The sequence below is a fragment of the Saimiri boliviensis genome, chromosome 12 (assembly GCF_048565385.1).
Source record: "Saimiri boliviensis isolate mSaiBol1 chromosome 12, mSaiBol1.pri, whole genome shotgun sequence".
Taxonomy (NCBI): Eukaryota; Metazoa; Chordata; class Mammalia; order Primates; family Cebidae; genus Saimiri; species Saimiri boliviensis.
In genome coordinates, this window is record NC_133460.1 from 48,148,177 (window position 1) to 48,169,926 (window position 21,750).

The following is a 21,750-nucleotide window of genomic DNA, read 5'->3' on the forward strand; positions in this document are numbered from 1 at the left end:
CCCTTGTGAAATTCTTTCTAAACTAAAGCAGACTTTGAGTCCCCAGGTCTTAAGCCATCAGCTATGGCTGTATTCATTTGACGGAAGGGAGGAATGGGGTCTGGCAACACATGGCTGACTGGTAGTACATAATGGTAATTACTTATAAATTATATTTTTATATTTTATATTTATATTTATATTTTTTTAAACAGAGTCTTGCTCTGTCACCCATGGTGGAGTGCAGTGGTGCAATCATAGCTCACTGTAACCTCAAATTCCTGGACTCAAGCCATCCTCCCACCTCAGCCTCCTGAGTAGCTGGGACTGTAGACATGGGCCATCATACCCGGCTATTTATTTTTGGTAGTGATGGAGTCTCACTATGTTGCTCAGGCTGGTCTTGAACTCCCGCTGTCAAGCAATCCTCCCACCTTGGCCTCCCAAAGTGCTGGGATTATAGGTGTGAGCCACTGTACCTGACTGAAATTTTGGTGATTATGAATAGAACTATAATAATCATTGACAGGTCTGTGGACATGTTTTCATTTCTCTTGGGTAAATACCCAGGTGTGAATTAGAGGGCTGCTTTTCGAAACGATTATACCACTTTGTATTTGTGCCATCAATGTATGAGAATTCCAGTCCAGCATTTGATATTGTCAGTATGTTATTATTTTTGTTATTGGTTGATTGATTGGAGACGGAGTTTCGCTCTTGTTGCCCAGGGTGGAGTACAATGGCATGACCTTGGTTCACTGCAACCTCTGCCTCCCACGTTCAAGCAGTTCTCTGCCTCAGCCTCCCAAGTAGCTGAGATTACAGGTGCCCACCACCACACCTGGCTAATTTAGTGGAGACAGAGTTTCACCATGTTGGCCAGCCTGGTCTTGAACTCCTGACTTCAGGTGATCCACCCTACTCGGCCTCCCAAAGTGCTGGGATTATGGGTGTGAGCCAACGCACCCAGCCTATTATTTTTGACTGGACTAATTGTTGGATAGTTGTAGTTCATTGTGACTTTAATTTGTATTTCCCTAATGACTAGTGAGTTGAGCATCTTTTCATGTAGGCTTATTTGCCATTTCTGGATTTTTGTTTGTTTGTTTGTTTTTGGATGGAGTGTCACCCTTGTTGCCCAGGCTAGAGTGCAATGGTGTGATCTTGACTCACTGCAACCGCCACCTCCTGGGTTTAAGCAGTCTTCCTGCCTCAGCATCCTGAGTAGCTGGGATTACAGGTGCCTGCTACCACACCCAGCTAATTTTTGTATTTTTAGTAGAGATGGGGGTTTCACCATGTTGGCCAGGCTGGTCTTGAACTCCTGACCATGGGTGATCCACTGGCCTCAGCTTCCCACAGCACTGGGATTATAGGCATGAGCCACTATGCCCAGCCTGTATCTTCTTTAATAAGTGTCTGTCAAAATGTTTTGCCCATGAAAAAAATTTTTTACCTTATTAAATTGTAGGAATTCTTCATATATTTTAGATATGTCCTTTATCAGATATGTGTTTTGCAAATGTTTTCTCCCAGACTATGGCTTGTCTTTTTATTTTTCTTTACTTTTTTAAAAATTTTGAGATGGAGTCTTGCTTTGTCGCCAGGCTGGAGTGCAGTGGTGCAATCTCTGCTCACTGCAACCTTCAACTCCCTGGCTCAAGCCATTCTCCTGCCTTAGCCTCCCAAGTAACTGGGATTACAGGCATGCACCACCACGCCCAACTAATTTTTGTATTTTTAGTAGAGACGAGGTTTCACCATGTTGGCCAGGCTGGTATGAAACTTCTAACCTTGTGATCTGCCTGCCTTGGCCTCCCAAAGTGCTGGGATTACAGGCATGAGCCACCGCACCTGGCTGTCATTTTATTTTTAAATATTTATTTATTTATTTATTTATTAGATGGAGTCTTGTTCTGTCGCCCAGGCTGGAGTGCAGTGGTTCCATCTTGGGTCAATGCAGCCTCCACTTCCTGAGTTCAAGTGATTCTCCCACCTCAGCTTCCTGAGTAGCTGAGACTACAAGTGCATTACCACCATGCACAGCTAATTTTTTTTTTTTTTTTGGTAGAATCAGCTTGTCCATTTCTTTTTTCTTTCTTTTTTTTTTTCAGCTTGTCCATTTCTTTTTTTTTTTTTTTTTTTTTTTTTTTTTTTTGACACGGAGTTTCGCCCTTGTTACCCAGGCTGGAGTGCAATGGCGCGATCTCGGCTCACCGCAACCTCCGCCTCCTGGGCTCAGGCAATTCTCCTGCCTCAGCCTCCTGAGTAGCTGGGATTACAGGCACGTGCCACCATGCCCAGCTAATTTTTTGCGCTTTTAGTAGAGACGGGGTTTCACCATGTTGACCAGGATGGTCTCCATCTCTCGACCTCGTGATCCACCCGCCTCGGCCTCCCAAAGTGCTGGGATTACAGGCTTGAGCCACCGCGCCCGGCTCAGCTTGTCCATTTCTTAAAAAAAAAAAAAAAAAAAATCCTGCTTAGATTTTTTTTTAGGGTATGTTAGTGCCTGCTTTGGCAGCATATATACTAAAATTCAAATGATACGGAGAAGATGACCCTGTGCAAGGATGACACACAAATTCATGAATTGTTCCAATTAAAAAGAAAAGGATTATGTTAAATCTATAGATCAATTTAGGGAGAAGTCACATCTTAGCAATCAATATTGGGTCTCCTGAGCTATGGCGGCTGTATATCTGTCTAGTAAATCTTTGTTTTCAATTCTGTTACAAATGTACATTTTGATCTTTGAGTTTCTGAGTCTTTGAACACCTTCTGTGAAACAAAATGCCTTCTAGATACCAAGGAATAAGCAATGCAGGTGCTTGAAAAAGCCAAGAAAATGGAAACCTCAGTAGACTCATTTAAACTCTCTGGAGGCACAAGGGCACTGAGGATCCAGCCTAGTGGCCTGCAAGACCTTTCACTTTCCACCCAGCCTCTGAGTGGGCTTTCTACGCCACTGCTTGGACCTGTGATGCCACTGGTTAGGTTAGATATTTAAGAAGTGGGAGGAGGGCCTTCAGAACATAGTGCCCAATAAATATCAGTGCTTAGAGCACCAGCTCTGTAACTGTACTGCCTGGCTTGAAATTCCATCATAGCTACTAACAATGAGATACTGGGCAATTCACTTACCTCTCCATGCCTCTGCTTCCCCATCTGTGAAACAGAGATGATAATACTACCAATTTCATAGTGTGGTTGCAAGGATTAAATCAAACAATGCATATAAAGTACTTAAAAGAGGGCCCAGCACACAGGGAGAGCTATCAGTAAATGTCAGCAGTTTGTTTTGTTTTGTTTTTTGAGACAGTCTCACTCTCTCCTCCAGGTTGGAGTTCTTAGGCTCCAGCAATTCTCCTGCCTCAGCCTCCCAAGTAGTAGGACTACACGCTCATGCTACCATGCCTGGCTAATTTTTTAAACATTTTTTTTTTGTAGAGTTGGGTTCTTGCTGTGTTTCCCAGGGCTGGTGTGAAACTCCTGAGCTCAAGCAGTCCTGCTGCCTTGGGCCCAAAGTGTTGGAATTACAGGCATGAGCCACTGTGCCTGGCAACGTTAGCAGTTAATTATTATGTGGACCTCATAGGGTGCCAAGCCAGGCATGGGACCCACGTCTGGCATCTCAGTCTGTCCTGGAGGCCTCATTCTGTCACTCTGGAGCATATCCTTCAGCCATCTCGATTTCATACGCTGAAAAATCACTATGGTATTAGACACAGAAAAACTTTCTTCTTAATTAGGGCTATATTCTTGTAGCCGAGGCTTTGCTTTTTCAGTTTCAAGCAGGCATTATTGGCCCTGTGTGTCCATAAGACCTGGATTCTAGTCCTAACTTCTCCCCTAACTGGCTAGCTCCTTCCTGTCTCTGGACTTCAGCTACAGTCTATGGCATGGACATGTTCCATGCTGTGATACACTGTTCTCAACCCATTGAATCACTGAATGATTCTCTTAGGCCAGTAATTCCTGACCCCTTCCTATTACTTAACTTCTAAATTACCATTTCCTAATAATATGGAATTATCAATATTATTCTTAATTTATACTGGATAAAAATGATGCTTTGAAAAATGGACAGTTGTGTGATTTCTGCCCATGTGACAGAGGGAATTTCAGTCTCTGGCAGCCGTGGAAGAAGCCCTCAACCAGAGAGATTCATCTCAGGATCACGCTGGCGAGAACCCAGGGAACTCAGGGCACCTCTTGCCTGGCCTTCACGTGTGCAAGGCCTCTCCAATCTGATTGGGCCAAGCACTTGTACACAGAAATCTAGTAAGGGCAGAACCTTACAGAATGGGATATGTTACTCAAATTCCTCTCATGATTGTCCTTTCATCCCTGTTCTAGATTTTTATTTCTGTTGGAATACAGATTGAAAAATCACCTGCAAGGAGCAGTTTCTGTTTGTTTATTTATCACAGCATTTGTCCGAATCCTTTTCTCCTAAACTTTCCCTCATCTGACTCTTCACAACCCTAAGAAAGATACGACATGGCCTTTGAATGGCAATTGTGGGTCATGTAAGATGGCCAGTACCTGGAAAGCAATGAGCCACTGTGTACAGCATGTTTTTTTGTTTATAAACTGAAGCTTATTTCTCTAGCCTTGCGGTTGCCCATAGTTACATTTCCTGGATGAAAGCCCTGTTCGTACAAAGAGCTCCCCTCCCTCCCACTTTAAACTGTTCTAACTTAAAGTGCTATAGAGCTTAGTGGTTACTTAATGTGCCTTTAGTACAAAGTTCATAAAAGTTGAAGACATCCTGGGCTGGGTGCGGTGGCTCACGTCTGTAATCCTAGCACTTTGGGAGGCCGAGGAGGGTGGATCATGAGGTCAGGAGATCGAGACTAGCCTGGCCAACATGATGAAACCCTGTCTCTACTAAAAATACAAAAATTAGCTGGGTGTGGTGCCGCATGCCTGTAGTCCCAACTACTTGGGAGGCTGGGACATGAGAATTGCTTGAACCCAGGAGGCAGATGTTGCAGTGAGCCGAGATCACACCACTGCACTCCAGCCTGGCGACAGAGCAAGACTCCATCTCAGAAAAAAAAAAGTTGAAGACATCCTTTTCAGAAGAAAGCTGGGTTCTCAAAGCAGGGCACTTTGCAAAGACAGTGCCTTCTATTTCCATTTACACACTTGCATCTCACACAAGCGATTAGGGCAATATTTCCCAAAGTGTGGCATGTATATTATTGTGGTGGTCATTGTGGTGGTACACAAGTTGATTCAGAGATACATTTAAACATTTGGCCAGGCATAGTGGCTCATGCCTGTAATCTCAGCTCTTTGGAAGGCCAAGGTTGGTGGATTGCATGAGCTCAGGAGTTTAAGACCAGCATGGGCAATGTGGTGAAATCCTGTCTCTACAAAAAATAAAAAAGTTAGCTGGGCATGGTGGCTTTCAGCTGTAGTCCTAGCTACTTGGGAGGCTGAGGAGGGAGGATTGCTTGAGCCCAGGAGGTCAAGGCTGCAGTGAGTCGAGATTGAGCCATTGCGCTCCAGCCTGGGTTATGGAGTGAGACCCTATATGAAGGAAAAAACAAAAATAAAAAAACCCACAAAAAGCAAACAAACACACAAAAAACAAGATTGAGGCCAGGTGCAGTGGCTCATGCCTATAATTCCAATACTTTGGGAAGCTGAGATGGGAGGATCACTTAGTTTGAGACCAGCCTGGGCAACTTAGGGAAACCATGTCTCCACAAACAGTAAAATAATTAGCCAGGTGTGATGTGTAAACTATGATTCCAGATACCCAGGAGGCTGAGGTGAGAGGATTGCTTGAACCTGGGAGGTCAAGATTGCAATGATTGTGTCATTGCACTCCAGCCGGGGCTACAGAGTAACACTATCCCTCCTCCCCGCTCAAAAAAAGGAAAAAAAGAGTGGAGAAAGAGGGACATTCTAGGAAGTTGAGATGTTCCATGAGTAAACTTAACTGTGTTTTAATTCGCTTTCTAATATAATTATCATCCGATTGTGGTAGTAAAAAAATCATTAAACTTATATTTAGGGTGATGGATATCCTAATTACCCTGATATGGTCTTTATGCACTATATGAATGAATGTACCAGATTACCATATATAACCCTAAAATATGTACATCTATTTGCTGGGTGCAGTGGCTCACACCTGTAATCCTGGCACTTTGGGAGGCCAGGGCCTGGGGATCACTTGAGGTCAAGAGTTCAAGACCAGCCTAGCCAACATGGTGAAACCCTGTCTCTATTAAAAATATAAAAGTTATGGCCAGGTGCAGTGGCTCACACCTGTAATCCCAGCATTCTGGGAGGCCAAGGTGGGTAGATCATGAGGTCAGGAGTTCAAGACCAGCCTGGCCAAGATGGTGAAACCCCATCTCTACTAAAAATACAAAAATTAATGGGGCATGGTGGTGGGTGCCTGTAATCCCAACTACTTGGGAGGCTGAGGCAGAAGAATTGCTTGAACTGGGGAGGCGGAGGTTGCAGTGAGTTGAGATTGTGTGCCACTGCACTCTAGCCTGGGCGACAGAGCAAGACTCAGTCTCAAAAAAAAAAAAAAAAAAAACAAAGTTAGCTGGGCATGGTGTGTACCTGTAATCCCATTACTTGGGAGGCTGAGGCAGAAGAATTGCTTGAATCCAGGAGGCAGAGGTTGCAGTGAACTGAGATTGCACCACTGCACTCCAGCCTAGGCAACAGAGTGAGACTCTGTTTTAAAAACTAACAAACAAAACTATATAGATATAGTTATATATCTATATATCTATTTTTATATATCTGTATATTTTTATACATCTATATATATCTATATATCTATTTTTTATTTTTAGTACAGAGGGTATCTCCATGTTGGTCAGGCTGGTCTTGAACTCCTAACCTCAAGTGATCCACCTGCCTCGGCCTCCCAAAGTCCAGGGATTACAGGCATGAACCACTGTGCCCAGCCATCCTATCTCTACTAAAAATACAAAAATTAGCTGGGTTTGATGGCATGTGCCTGTAATCCCAGCTACTTGAGAAGCTGAGGCAGGAGAATCGCTTGAACCCAGGAGAAGCAGGTTGCAGTGAGCTGAGATTGTATGCCACTGCACTCCAGCCTGGACAACGGAGCAAGACTCTCTGTTGAAAAACAAAAATAATAAAAATAATAAAACAAAAATAATAAAAATTCCCAACTTTGCAAAAACATACTACTATTTTCTCTGTACCCTACGATTCCACCCCTTCTGTTTCTCCCTAGTTGGCTAATGGTAAATTTTCCGTAATTATGTTACTTTATTGGTCATATATTTTTTTTTTTTTTGAGACGGAGTTTCACTCTTGTTATCCAGGCTGGAGTGCAATGGCGTGATCTCAGCTCACCGCAACCTCCGTCTCCTGGGTTCAAGCAATTCTCCTGCCTCAGCCTCCCGAGTAGCTGGGACTACAAGCGTGCACCACCATGCCCAGCTAATTTTTGTATTTCTAGTAGAGACAGGGTTTCACCATGTTGACCAGGATGGTCTCGATCTCTTGACCTCGTGATCCACCCGCCCTCAGCCTCCCAAAGTGCTGGGATTACAGGCTTGAGCCACTGCGCCCGGCCATTTTTTTTTTTTTAATTGAGATGGAGTTTCACTCTTTTTTCCCAAGCTGGAGTGCAATTGCACAATCTCAGCTCACTGCAGCCTCCACCTTCCAGGTTTCAGTGACTCTCCTGCCTCAGTCTCCTGAGTAGCTGGGATTACAGGTATGTGTTACCACACCCAGCTAATTTTTTGTATTTTTAGTAGAAACAGAGTTTCATTATGTTAGCCCAGCTGGTCTTAAACTCTTGACTTCATGTGATCCACCCGCCTCAACCTCCACAGTTCTGGGACTACAGGTGTGAGCCACCATGCCCAGTGGTCTTTTTATTTTTTATTTTTTGAGACAGAGTCTCACTCTGTTGTCCAGGCTGGAGTGCAGTAATGTGATCTCGGTTCACTGCAACCTCCATCTTCTGTGCTCAAGCAATTCTTCTGCCTCAGCCTCCTGTGTAGCTGGGATTACAGACGTGTGCCCACCACACTCGGCTAATTTTTGTATTTTTAGTAGAGATGGGGTTTCACCATGTTGGCCAGGGTGGTCTCGAACTCCTGAACTCAGACAATCCACCTGCCTTGGCCAAAGTGCTGTGATTACAGGTGTGAGCCACCGTGCCCAGCCCTGTCATTTTGTTTTAATGTGATCAGCAGGTGCTAGGACCAAGTCTTTTGGGTTCGTCTTAAGCAGCACTTATTAAGCTATTGCCTGCAGAACTCACAAGGGTAGGATGAGGTCAGTTCCACTGTGTGGTCCTAGCTCACCTTTCAAGGCTTCTGGTTTTAGTCGAACAAATCTCTTTTACCGTAAAGGTTTACCTTACAAAGCCTGGTGACTTTCTCAAGTTTCTGAATTAACCTTGTTCATGTCATATAGCTGAGCATATTATTAATTTGGTCAGATTTTGTCATGGCCTATAAGGAAGAAATTGGTAGCAAATCTGTCTTCTGTATTTGAAGCTGATTTGAAGTGATTTGAAGCTGACCTCAATGCCAGGACTTTTCAAGTTGAGTCAGGGTCATGAGTCATTTCAGCTAAAGTATAGAACAAATGTCATACCACCTTTCATTTCTTTTCTTTCGAAACAGTCTCGCTGTGTTACCCAGGCTGGAGTGCCAGTGGTGTGGTCTTGGCTCACTGCAACCTCCGCCTCCTGGATTCAAGCGATTCTCTTGCCTCAGCCTCCCAAGTAGCTGGGATTATAGGCGAGCACCACCACACCCAGCTAATTTTTGTATTTTCTTTTTTTTTTTGAGATGGAGTTTCGCTCTTGTTACCCAGGCTGGAGTGGACAGCAAAATCCAAAGGTGCCATTCTGGCAGCATTTTCCAAGCCTGTCTCCTGATCCTTGACTAACATACTTCCCAGTCCTTTCAGTAGGTCTGTGCTGGTTCTTGTGGATACTGCTCCAATATTCCTAACCAGCTGCAGGCCTCTTGTCTGTCTCTTCCAGTAAACCAGGTGACAGGTAGAACCCTGTCATTCTTGCTGCCATAACTGTTGGGCTTTTCATAGTCATCTTTATTACTCTTTTTTTTTGAGACGGAGTTTCGCTCTTGTTACCCAGGCTGGAGTGCAATGGTGCGATCTCGGCTCACCGCAACCTCTGCCTCCTGGGTACAGGCAATTCTCCTGCCTCAGCCTCCTGCGTAGCTGGGATTACAGGCACGCGCCACCATGCCCAGCTAATTTTTTGTATTTTTAGTAGAGACGGAGTTTCACCATATTGACCAGGATGGTCTCGATCTCTTGACCTCATGATCCACCCGCCTCGGCCTCCCAAAGTGCTGGGATTACAGGCTTGAGCCACTGCGCCCGGCCAATCTTTATTAATCTTAGTTTGGATGCACACATGATGTCTTCTGCATCAGAGGTATTTATTATTTACAGAGTAAGAGAAAATAACATTATGTAAATAATTATAACTGCATAGGCACTCCCTGCCCCAGGGCTTACCCCAGGGTGGCATGATGAAGGCCAGATGGAAAAATCACCAGCCCTAGTGGTCAGACACTCCATAGGTGACGGAGAGAGAAAAATGGAATTTCTTGGTTTATGTGAGGGAGAAAGAGGCAACTGCTTCCCTCTTCTCCTAAACGGAGGGAGGAAGCATCTTTGCTGCCTGGAGACAGAATGGGAAGGATCCTGGGTTCTCCTTCTAACATTCTGGAATATAAATACTTCTTTCTAGGAGCCACGTCAGCTCTGGTGGCTCCAGTTTTTATGACCTAGGCATGTCTCCAAGGTCTGGGCCTCATTTCCCCTTAAAATGTAAACAAACTCTCAAGAGTTAGGTAAATCTTTCTGGAGTCTCTCACTATACAGTTGTAAAATAGCTCAGGATCCCAAGTTTGCAGTGACATTTATCCCGAACTCAAACCTTAAAAGACAAAGATTCTGCTTCTCTTGCTACTGACTGTTCCTTTGGGCCACATTAGAAGCAGAATGGGTGTGGAGTGGTGACCCAGCAGTCTGTGCTGCTCCAGGCTCATGAGAATTGGCTTCGTCCCCTAAGTTAGAGCTGAGGCACTGAGCACTGGTCTGCCAGGCTGGAGCCTGAGGTGGCAGTGGGAAGGGGAGGAGGCAGCCTGGGCATGAGGGTTGGTGAAGGGAGCTGCAGGTGAGAAAGCCTGCATGGTAGGAGCAGGAGAACTGGCTGTGAGGCACTTGGGAGAGTGGATGTTTCGTGAATAAATGGAGAATGTCAGTCTTAGGTGCCCAAAAGGAAGAAGGGGCTAGAAAAGCAATAAGGTGGGAAGCAAGTGTATTTAAAAGAGATATTAGAGCTCCTTTTCTAGACTGAAACCCGAGAAAGACTATGAGTGGTTGTCTAGAGTGGGGTTAGGAAGTTGTCTGTGTGCAAGGCCCCGGGAGAGGCCAAATAGCCTGCGCAGATGGACCTTGCTTGCTTTGCCTGGTCACACACACTCAGAAAACCTCCAGGATGTCATGGGTCAGTGGTGCAGTAATGGATAGCTTAGTGTGAAGAAGGTGGCCGGCTCCTCGTAGCACAAATTGGGTGACCCTCCCATGTAGAAATCAGAGCTGCTGACCTACAGCCTCAGTTAAGATTTCTCAGGGATTGTGAACTTTACATTTGGTTTCTAAGGCAATGGCCTTGTGAACATATGCTGCAGTCCTGCTGAGGAGCGGTCACCTCCAGCCAGATGTAACCTGAAACCTTCCTTCTGTGCTGAAGAAAAGGAATTTCGCAGTCTTAAAGTTGAACAGTTTGTGTCTTTAAAATTTCTAACAGCCTAGAAATGCTTCTTAGTAAAATTACATTTATATGAATTGTACTCCTGAAGTGGCTTTTATCTTTTAAAAGGTAACATTTCAGAGGCCACAGAGTCTGTAATCAACTTGAAAGCAGTTGGAGCATGGCAGACAGTCTGGGAGACCTGAAAGAGACCATTGATGCAGAAACTCAGTGCTGCTTTCCAGACTGGGGCACGGGCAGTTCAGAGGTTGGGAGACAGTGTGGGCGATGGGGCAGAGTGGCCAAGGGAGTCAGGGAAGCACCTGAGGCTGTAGACAGTCCTCCCTGCCTGAGCCCCACCTCCATCAGTAGGAGAGAAGCAGGCAAGGCTGCAGTGTCTGTGATGCTTTTGGTAAAGAGTATGTATACATATATAGTCTGGGCCAAATGGTAGCACTACACATGTTTTATCTCATGATGCAAAGTGGAGCCCTATCCCAGCGCCTGTCACCACAAGGCCTGGGCATCCTCTGCTGGGCTTTGTCACCTCCAGGCAGACCCTGCCACAGAGAACTGGACCTGGGTGGATCCAGGTTCTTTGGGGACCTATGACAACTTTCTTCAGCAAATGGAAGGGATTGCCTACTTCTGAAATATACATGATGTGAGTCATTATTTGCCCCTTTAAGTCCTGAGCTAATCCTATATTGATGTTAACAGTGATATGGGCTTATTGTCTCCATTTCACAAGACTTCCTATCAGAAGCGATTGAAAGGCATCCCTTTCTCAGGGTTGTAATATAGATACCCATTTTGAGAGCAAACTGTTCTTTGAACAGCTGTGGCAGTTCTTATCTTCCCCTCTGTGATTTCTACATGCTGTAAGGAAATCCTTCCTCATCCAGAAAGAGTGCCTATCACTGTCTTTTCAGTACGAATTAAAAACTGGGAATCCTGATTGAAGCTTCTGCATCTTATTTCAAAGCTTCTGCATCCCAGACTAGATGTGATGCAGGTAAAGCAGCAGCAGTTCTGACACCTTTTCTGTAAATATCTATCTTGTGGCCAGCACATGGCAGTTACTGTGCTGAAAATAAATATTTAGTGTGAAGGTTTCATCAAGCCCTTAGCAAGACAAATGTTTTGCTCACAGCAGAAAAAAAGAAGGAATAATGTCTAATGTCCTTAGCAAGGTATTTTGGTTAGAGAGGTATTTTGTTGCAATTTGTGTAAAGTCTTCTAAGAATGACTTGAACAAATGAAGGATAGATTTGTCTCACACAAGAAGCTTGGAATTAGGTAGCTTGGGGTGACCTTGGCTCAGCAAGGCTGTCTGAGATCTGGGCTCTTGATTTCTGCTTCATCTTCCTAGTAGATGACTTTTTTTTTTTTTTTTTTTTTTGAGACGGAGTTTCGCCCTTGTTACCCAGGCTGGAGTGCAATGGCGCGATCTCGGCTCACCGCAACCTCCACCTCCTGGGCTCAGGCAATTCTCCTGCCTCAGCCTCCTGAGTAGCTGGGATTACAGGCACGGGCCACCATGCCCAGCTAATTTTTTGCACTTTTAGTAGAGACGGGGTTTCACCATGTTGACCAGGATGGTCTCGATCTCTCGACCTCGTGATCCACCCGCCTCGGCCTCCCAAAGTGCTGGGATTACAGGCTTGAGCCACCGCGCCCGGCTAGATGACCTTTTAACAACATGCTTGTCACCTCATGGTCACAAGATGGCTGCATCCTCTGCAAGATCCAAGCAGGAAGAAAGAATCATAGATGAAGGAAGGACCTTTAAAAAAAGTTTCACTGGGGGCCAGGTGCCCGGTGGCTCATGCCTGTAATCCCAGCACTTCAGGAGGCTGAGGTGGGTAAGTCATGAGGTCAGGAGTTCGAGACCATCCTGGCCAACATAGTGAAACCACCATCTCTACTAAAAATACAAAAATTACCCAGGCATGGTGGCAGGTACCTGTAATCCCAGCGACTTGGGAAGCTGAGGTAGGAGAATCGTTTAAATCCAGGAGGCAAAGGTTGCAGCGAGCCCAGATTGTACCACTGTACTCCAGCCTGAGCGATAGAGCAAGACTCCATCTGAAAAAAAAAAAAAAAGTCTAATTGGGCCAGGCATGGTGGGTCACGCCTGTAGTCCCAGCACTGTGGGAGGCTGAGGCAGTTGGATCACCTGAGGTCAGGAGTTTGGGACCAGTTTGACCAAGATGGTGAAACCCCGTCTCTACTAAAAATACAAAAAATTAGCAGGGCATGGTGGCAGGCGCCTAGAATCCCAGCTACTCCGAAGGTTGAAGCAGGAGAATAGCTTGAACTGGGGAGGCAGAAGTTACAGTGAGCTGGGTTCATGCCACTGCACTCCAGCCTGGGCAACAGAGTGAGACTCTGTCTCAAAAAAATTTTTTTAAAAAGTCTTATTGATCTCACCTATGTCACATGTCTTCTAGTTATGAGACTGGGAAATTGAGCAAGATGCTTTCCTGCCTCCACGCTGGAGGCAGGTGAGGGGAAATTTGATTGCGCATGTGTATTGAACGGGCCAACTTCTGTTGTCTGCCACCAGGGGTCACAATAAAATATCACTGAATAGGATGGGCTGCTGAGGTATGCCTCTCAGAAATGAAGTAGAGCCCGTGCTTTGGCAGTGTATATTGCTTCTTTCCAGGTGAGGAGCAGGTCATGGGGACTGATGCCTGGTCAAATAAGCTATGAGAGTTGGGAAAGGAAAAGTCAGGATTTGCTCACCCCTGTAATCCCAGCACTTTGGGAGGCTGAGGTGGACAGATCACCTGAGGTCAGGAATTCGAGACCAGCCTGACCAACAGGGAGAAAACCCATCTCTATTAAAAGCACAAAATTAGCTGGGTGTGGTGTGGGCACCTGTAATCCCAGCTATTTGGGAGGCTGAGGCAGGAGAATCGCTTGAACCCGGGAAGCGGAGGTGGTGGTGAGCTGAGATCACACCATTGCACTCCAGCTTGGGCAACAAGAGCGACACTCTGTCTCAAAAAAAAAAAAAAAAAAAAAAAAAAGAGAGAAAAAAGTCAGGATTAGTTAAGAAATTCATCCATGTGCCTAACTGGTGCCCTACAGGAGAAACTTGAAGTCCTAATAATGACATGGAACAAGGGCTGATCAAATTAATATCCTTAATTTGGGAAGAAAATTTTAAAAGTGCTAATGTCAGTAGAAGAACTGACGTGTCAAATCTTATTCCAGGTATTTTCAGATTGTTTTCCTGCAGTAACCTCTGAGCCAGATACTATTATTCATCTTGAACAGTTGAGGTCACAAATTAATACTCAAAGAGGGCACACTGACAGTAAGTGGAAGTAGAGAACGTGAGCCCAGGTCTACCTGACCAATTCCACAGTTCCTGTATTTATCCTGTGATGTCTTGGTGGCCCAAGGCCCCACAAGGAACAGTCTGGCTCTTCTTCCTCGTGATGGTCCCAGCCCAGGCAGCCCCAGACTTCTGGGAATAGCTTTGAGGCTTGGGCCCCAGGAATACCGAGTCCTAGTCCTTCCAATTACAGCCTCATGTTAGGTTAAGATTGCCTCCAACTACTGCTCTTCCATGACAGTCAAAGCCCATTGAGGGCAAGAGCTGTGTCCTGTTTGCTGTTGTAACCTTTGTAACTGGTATATAGTAGATAAATATATGCTGGATAAGGAATAACTGAGGGACTGTGCTGTAATAATATCAATGTGCTGTGAGTGCCTAATGCTAAACCATGGTAGCCACTAATTAAATGTTTATTAAACAGTATATATGAAGGAGAATATATTTCCAGCTAATGGGATCAGAGAACTATTCATCATGATAGAGTCACTCAGCATTTGAGTCAGTCTTAAATGACAGGGAGGATTTTGAAACACTGAGGTATGGGGAAGAGTGCTGTAGGTGGAGGAGACAGGGACACAGAGACAGATGTGGGGAGGTACCGACTATTCAGGGAGAGGCCGATCTGAAGGGAGGGAAGTCCCAGCTGAAGGTACAGTACTTAACTGAAGGATAGTTCAGTACTTAGAAAAAAGGAGTCTGTTGTTAAATATGATCAGGAAACATTGGGTTAAATAAACTAGGTAGTTGTTTGTTATAGAAGTTTTCAGAGCCTTTAATAATACCACTCTGACTCCAAACAGCATTTCTCAGACATTTGGCATGGGGACCGTTTTTCTTGTAGAGAGCATTTCATGGAATGAATGTTCCACAGAACACTTTGCGAACTGCTGATCTAGTTCAGTCCCCCGTGTAAGTGCAAGGGAACTGAGACCCAAAGAAGAGAGCGACTTACTTAGGGCCACATAGCAGACTTTGGATTAGAACCCTGATGCCCTGATCAGATTGCTTGGTCCCCAGTATAGGACTTGTTTGTAATGTGAGGACCATGAAAATAGAAAGGACAGCTTTAAAACAAAAAATCCAGGGAACCTTTTTAATCTTTTATCCAAATAACTAACTTGGTGTTGGAATTTAAAATTTTTATTTATTTTATATTTTTCTTTCTCTCTTAATTCCTCAAATTTGTTAAGTGCCGAACTTTTTAGCCCAGTTTTCTACAGTGGTATTTTCTGTTAATCACCGTTGGCTAGACCTGTTAGTCACTGTCATTGCCGTTGTGGGCTCCAGAATCTTGGGAGGAAGATTGAATCATAATCTGTCCCAGTTTTTCTGGAGGTTAAAGAAAGCGTTCTCCTGCATGACCATTTTTAGGGACATATAGGGACTACAGCAGTTTACAACCTGTGCCTCTCTTGCTATTTATATAGCTAGTCCTTGCTCCCAACCCTTGTACCTGGTATGGTAAGTAGAATGGTCTACCAAAGATGCCCACATCCTAATATCTGGAAGCTGTGAATATGTTACCTTATGTGGCAAAGGGGACTTTGCAGGTATAATTAGGTTATGGACATTTAACTTAGGGAGATTATTCTGGATTATCTGGGACGACCTTGTCTAATCACAGGTACTCTTAAAAGCAGATAAATTTTCTCTGGCAAGAAACAGAAGCAACGCCAACGGAAGCACATGTCAGAGAAAGTGTGGGCAGATTTAATTCTGTGTTTGAAGATGAAGGGGACAGCATGACAGGAAGTACAGGTGGCTTTAAGTTGCTGAGAGAGGCTCCCATCTGACAGTCATCGAGGAAATAGTGACCATGACCTCCATCCTCAGTCCTACAACCATAAGGAACTGAATTCTGCCAAAAACCTAAGTGAGAGTGAAAACATTCTACCCCTAGTCTCCTGATGAAGCCTAGGCTGGCCAGCACTTTGATTTTGGCTCTGACACCCAGAACTTCTGACCTATAGACTGTGAGATAATAAATTTGTGTTATTTTAAGCCACCGAGTTTGCTGTAATTGATTTTGACAGGCATTGAAAACTAACATGACTGAGTAAAGTCATGAACATATCCAGGGTGGAAGCCTTGCAGAGAAAAAGGGTAGGAAAAGGCATCTCAGAGCCTAAGGGTTTGGGGCTGAGTGTGGATTTGTGTTTTTTTTTGTTTTTTTTTTTTTGAGAGGGAGTTTCGCTCTTGTTGCCCAGGCTGGAGTGCAATGGCGCGATCTCGGCTCACCGCAACCTCCGCCTCCTGGGCTCAGGCAATTCTCCTGCCTCAGCCTCCTGAGTAGCTGGGATTACAGGCACGTGCCACCATGCCCAGCTAGTTTTTTTGTATATTTAGTAGAGACGGGGTTTCACCATGTTGACCAGGATGGTCTCGATCTTTCGACCTCGTGATCCACCCACCTCGGCCTCCCAAAGTGCTGGGATTACAGGCTTGAGCCACTGCGCCCGGCCGGATTTGTTTTAATATTTTTCAAAAGCCAGCTGCTTTGAGTCATTTAGCTGATTTCAGTCGGTCATTCCTGACCAAGGCTCCTTGTATCTCTATCCGCAGTGAGGGTGGTAGCCATGGGGGAAGGGAGCTAGAGGCTCAAAGGGCACTCCCGGGTGGGGCCACCTGTCTTCTCTGTGTATCAGTATGCTATCTGGCAACCAAATTGTGGGATCTGTTATAATTGTTCCAGGCCCTCTGAGACTCAACTGATAGTCAATATTAGTGAATATATCACTTGAAAAGGAGGCCGATAATTTACTAAATTCTGACAGGTTGAAGTGTGATAAGTAAAGAAGACATTACTAAGGACTCCTGCTGTTGAACAGCTCATCCTTCCAAGAGAAGCCTTTAGCTTTGCAGCAGAGGGCATTTCCCAGAAGGGAGCCCTTTGTCTAGGAGTTAAAAATAAACATCACCATGCTTGAGAAAGAATTCCAGCTTCCATGGCAGATAACCCGATTACCCTTAGATCTGCAGCCAGCTTCTGTCTTGGTACTCTTTTGTTTCTAAATGTGGAGGAAAGTGTTTGCATTATTTTACTTTGCTAAAATAAAAGGGAAACATGGAGAGGGGCTTGGTTTTACTGGCCTGGAACCTTTCTTCTTTTTGTTTCCATTTCATTTGATTTTCTGAACCTATTTGAAGTTGTAACACAATAGATCTAATTGTTGAAAGCCATCAGAGTTTTGCTCAGCATCTTATCTCTGATGAGGGGCATGTTGTTATGAAATGCTTCCATTTTTTAAAGTTCAGAATTAATTTTAATGTTAAAAACATTTGGTAGAAATTCTGTACTGGATAAAAGAGCAGTTTAAAATCAAGGAAGCTTCTTGGATTACTTTGAACAAAACATCCTTTTTTTTATTAAACTTGAGTGTATCTGCAGGCTGTTTTATATGCGCTCTGTTGTCATCTCTAATGCACATAGAGGATACCTTTCCCACAGTGTGATTCAATACAGGCAACCAAAAAGATGGTCTCAGATTTCATGTGTCTGGGTAATTAGCTGAGTTAGAGCAGCTCTGTTAAACCACTTGAAGGTCAATAATGCATGAATTTCTGGCAGAATGCCTAACTCTGAGTCCATAAACACACTTGTACAGGAACTAAATATTGTTATAGTAGAGAAAAACTTGTGTTCTAAATATGAAATGAGTAATACTAGGATTAGGTTTTTCTTTCTTTCTTTTTTTTTTTTTTTTTGAGACAGAGTTTCGCTCTTGTCGCCCAGGCTGGAGTGCAGTGGCACAGTCTCAGCTCACTGCAACCTCCACCTCCCGGGTTCAAGTGATTCTCCTGCCTCAGCCTCCCAAGTAGCTGGGATTACAGGCACCTGCCACCATGCCTAGTTATTTTTTGTAATTTTTAATAGAGACAAGGTTTCACCATGTTGGCCAGGATGGCCTCAAACTCCTGACCTCAGGTGATTTGCCCACCTCGGCCTCCCACAGGGCTGGGATTACTGATGTGAGCCACCACACTCAGCCTAGTTTTTTCTAGAATTTAATTCCATGACAAATTCATGTTTTAGTAGGGCACAAAAATGTTAGGATGCGACTGCTTTTTGAATTTTGGAAGAAAATCTTTCCTCTGTCTTGCAGATTAGTAGCACAATATCTCATGGGCCTTAAAATCAGATACAGTCACCCTGATTTAAAATGTTAGAATTTAAATTCCAAGAGTAGACCCTCTTGGAATTTGTTTTGGGTTTTTAAAAGCATAAGATTAATGTAAAATAAGCCTGATTGTTATTTTTTCCCCCTTAACGGTACAGTTTTTATTAAAACTTTAATTTTGTCCCTGAGATTTTACTGGATTGCTCAGATACCAAAATAAACAGTGTTTTCTTTTTCTTTTTTTTTCTTTTTTAGAGACAGGGTCTTGCTCTGTCACCCAGGCTTCAGTACGGTGGTGTCATCATAGATCACTGCAGCCTTGAACTCCTAGTCTCAAGCAGTCCTTCAGCCTTGACTGCCAAAATGTTGGGGTTGCAGGTGTAAGCCACTGTCCCCGACCACGCTCAGATTTGATAAGGATGCTTTTACTTCTGAGACAGAGCAGGGAACCTCTTCTTAGGGGCTTGTGCCCAAACAAGAACATAATTTTTTTTTTTAATCCCAAGTTTCTTTAAGAAAAATTACAGCTAGTCCTTTTTTTTTCTTAAATCCACCATGGAAAAGGTGCCATCTTGTCTTTTTCCTTTTGCGTACCTAGTCCTAAAAAGTAAATAGGTAACTTATTAAAAAATCAGTAATAGCCTAAAACAATAGCCAAAAAAAGTTAGAATCCAGAGGTGTTTGGTTTCCCTATTAAAACTAAAGATAACTTCTTAACATATGTCCCTGAGTTGTCTTTCAGAAACTTGGACCCTCCACTGAAGACCCTTACCCAACAGAGTCACTGACACATAAATTTCAGATGAGAAAAAATTTAAGCACTAAACTCTGACCCTGTGTTCTTTGTTCTAAATTTCTTCCCAAATGAGTTGGAGGAATAATACCCCTGAGCCAGTTAACATTTTTCTTTACTGACCCCCAATTTTTTTTTTTTTATTTTGAGACGGAGTTTCGCTCTTGTTACCCAGTCTGGAGTGCAATGGCACGATCTCGGCTCACCGCAACCTCTGCCTCCTGGGTTCAGGCAATTCTCCTGCCTCAGCCTCCTGAGTAGCTGGGATTACAGGCACGTGCCACCATGCCCAGCTAATTTTTTGTATTTTTAGTAGAGACAGGGTTTCACCATGTTGACCAGGATGGTCTCGATCTCTTGACCTCGTGATCCACCGGCCTTGGCCTCCCAAAGTGCTGGGATTACAGGCTTGAGCCACCGCACCTGGCTACTGACCCCAAATTTTTAAGCAAAGCTTCTCTTCCTTAACCAATTACAAATAGAAAATGTTTAAATGTACCTATGATCTGTGTAATCCCCTTCAAGAAATTCTTTTTCAGTTGAAATAATGTGTAACCTCCATATATTAATTTATAATTTTTTTTTTTTTTTTTTGAGACGGAGTTTCGCTCTTGTTACCCAGGCTGGAGTGCAATGGCGCGATCTCGGCTCACTGCAACCTCCGCCTCCTGGGTTCAGGCAATTCTCCTGCCTCAGCCTCCGGAGTAGCTGGGATTACAGGCACGCGCCACCATGCTCAGCTAATTTTTTGCACCATTAGTAGAGACGGGGTTTCACCATGTTGACCAGGATGGTCTCGATCTCTTGACCTCGTGATCCACCCGCCTCGGCCTCCCAAAGTGCTGGGATTACAGGCTTGAGCCACCGCACCTGGCTACTGACCCCAAATTTTTAAACAAAGCTTCTCTTCCTTAACCAATTACAAATAGAAAATGTTTAAATGTACCTATGATCTGTGTAATCCCCTTCAAGAAATTCTTTTTCAGTTGAAATAATGTGTAAACTCCATATATTAATTTATAATTTTGCCTGTAACTTCTCTCCTAAAATTTACCCCCGCCTTTAAAAACCCTTGCTTATAAGCCATTGGGAGGTAAGGATTTAAACAATGACTGCCTGGTCCTCCTTCCTTGGCACCCTACAAATAAATGCCTTCTTTTCTATAGCTATAAAAAAGCCCTTGATGTAGATATCTGGATTTACTGTGCCAGTCGAGCGGACCAGTTCAGTTCTATAACACTTCAAGGGTGTTCTCAGTGGACAAGGCAAACACAGAATTGGGCCAAGTGGATTGTAATGATTCTGTAATGACCCTCATTACGGTGTGATTATTCACACCTCCTGAATTGGCCAGGAAATGGATTTTTTAGTCACTTGGTGACTCAGGGTCACAGACTTTCTTTGTGTCTGGCTGGGTTTCCACTAAAATGCTCATGATACCAAATCTCACCTTCAACTAATTTTTAATTACCTTCAAGATGTGGAGTGAATGTGCTATCTGAAGCCTGGCATTGCTGCCCTGTGCCAGACCTTCTCTCAGGGCGCAGGCCCTTCAAGGTCCATATCCCTTGGCCTGTGCTCCTCACGCCCGCTCAACCTGGAGGAAAATGACTTCACTGGGTAGGCCTGTGTGCTGATGCCAACTCTCCCACTTACAAGAGTGTAAAGTTTAGGCTTATGTTCATTTTGTTAATGCTTCCCAGTGATCATCTGTAACTAGAACATGTTAGGAGTCCACAGGGCCCCTGGTTGAAGATTTTTCTGGTATCACAGTTCTTGGAAGGGTTCACTGGTTCCACCACAGCTACCCTGCTGGGTCTGGTGGAAAGGCAAACTTGACATGTTTCTATTTGTCGTGGTTGCACCTCTTGATATTCTACATTGGGGTATGAGTATTCACACCTACTGAATTGGCCAGGAAGTGGCTGTTTGAGCCACTTGTTTTTCTGATAGAAAACAGGCAGGATAGGGTATTCTAGAGGCCTTCTCCTTAAGGCTTATGGAAATGGCCTTTGTGTTCTCACATGAAGAAATGAACTCTTGAAAAAACACACTCTGAGGGAGAGAGATCCAAGATGGCCAACTAGCAGCAGCTCAGGATTGCAGCTTCCAGTGAAGGCGCAGGGAGTAAGTGGACGCCAGACTTCCAGACGAATTTTTGTTGCCCACGGACCAGGAGATTCCCAGCGGAGGAGCCCCATGGGTCACCAGCACAACTCTTTTCGCCAGCACAGCTGTTTTACTGGCGTCCCGGCACGGCGGTTCTCAGAGTGGAGCATGCAGGACTGGGTGCCCTTTTAGTTGGCATTTGGAGCTCCGGGAAGGCAGAGTTGCCCATTCAGCTGATTGAAAGGGGGACTGAAGTGGGGAGCCAGACTGGGAGATTCCTGGGCAGAAAAGCGCAACGAATCTTAGCACTGCTGTTTCAGCTGGTGCTGTTGCCTAACGGGAAAGTGCATAGATCCTGGTGTCTTTTCGGTGGGCGACTGGGGCACCTGGGAGAGAATTGACCATTCAATTAGGAAAAGAAAAAAAGGGGACTCCAAGGCAGGGAGCCAGGTGATCGGGCTCAGCTGGTCCCACACCCACAAAGAAACAACAATTAGAAATGCTGACGGTTGAGAGTTTCACAGCTAGTACAGCTGAACCCGGGAAGGTCCAGCTCTGTGGGGGAGGGGCATCCACCTAAGGAAAACAAAGAAATATCATCATCACCAACAAGCTGGACGTCCACTCAGAGACC

The 21,750-nt window shown here is 44.5% G+C and overlaps 1 protein-coding gene and 1 pseudogene across 1 annotated transcript in view; both read left to right on the plus strand.

Moving 5' to 3' along the window:
* The window catches only part of STOX1 (storkhead box 1), a 55,707-nt gene that overhangs the window by 10,575 nt on the left and 23,382 nt on the right, over positions 1–21,750 (plus strand). The window lies entirely within an intron of this gene.
* On the plus strand, positions 2,492–2,587 carry LOC120367441 (U6 spliceosomal RNA; annotated as a pseudogene).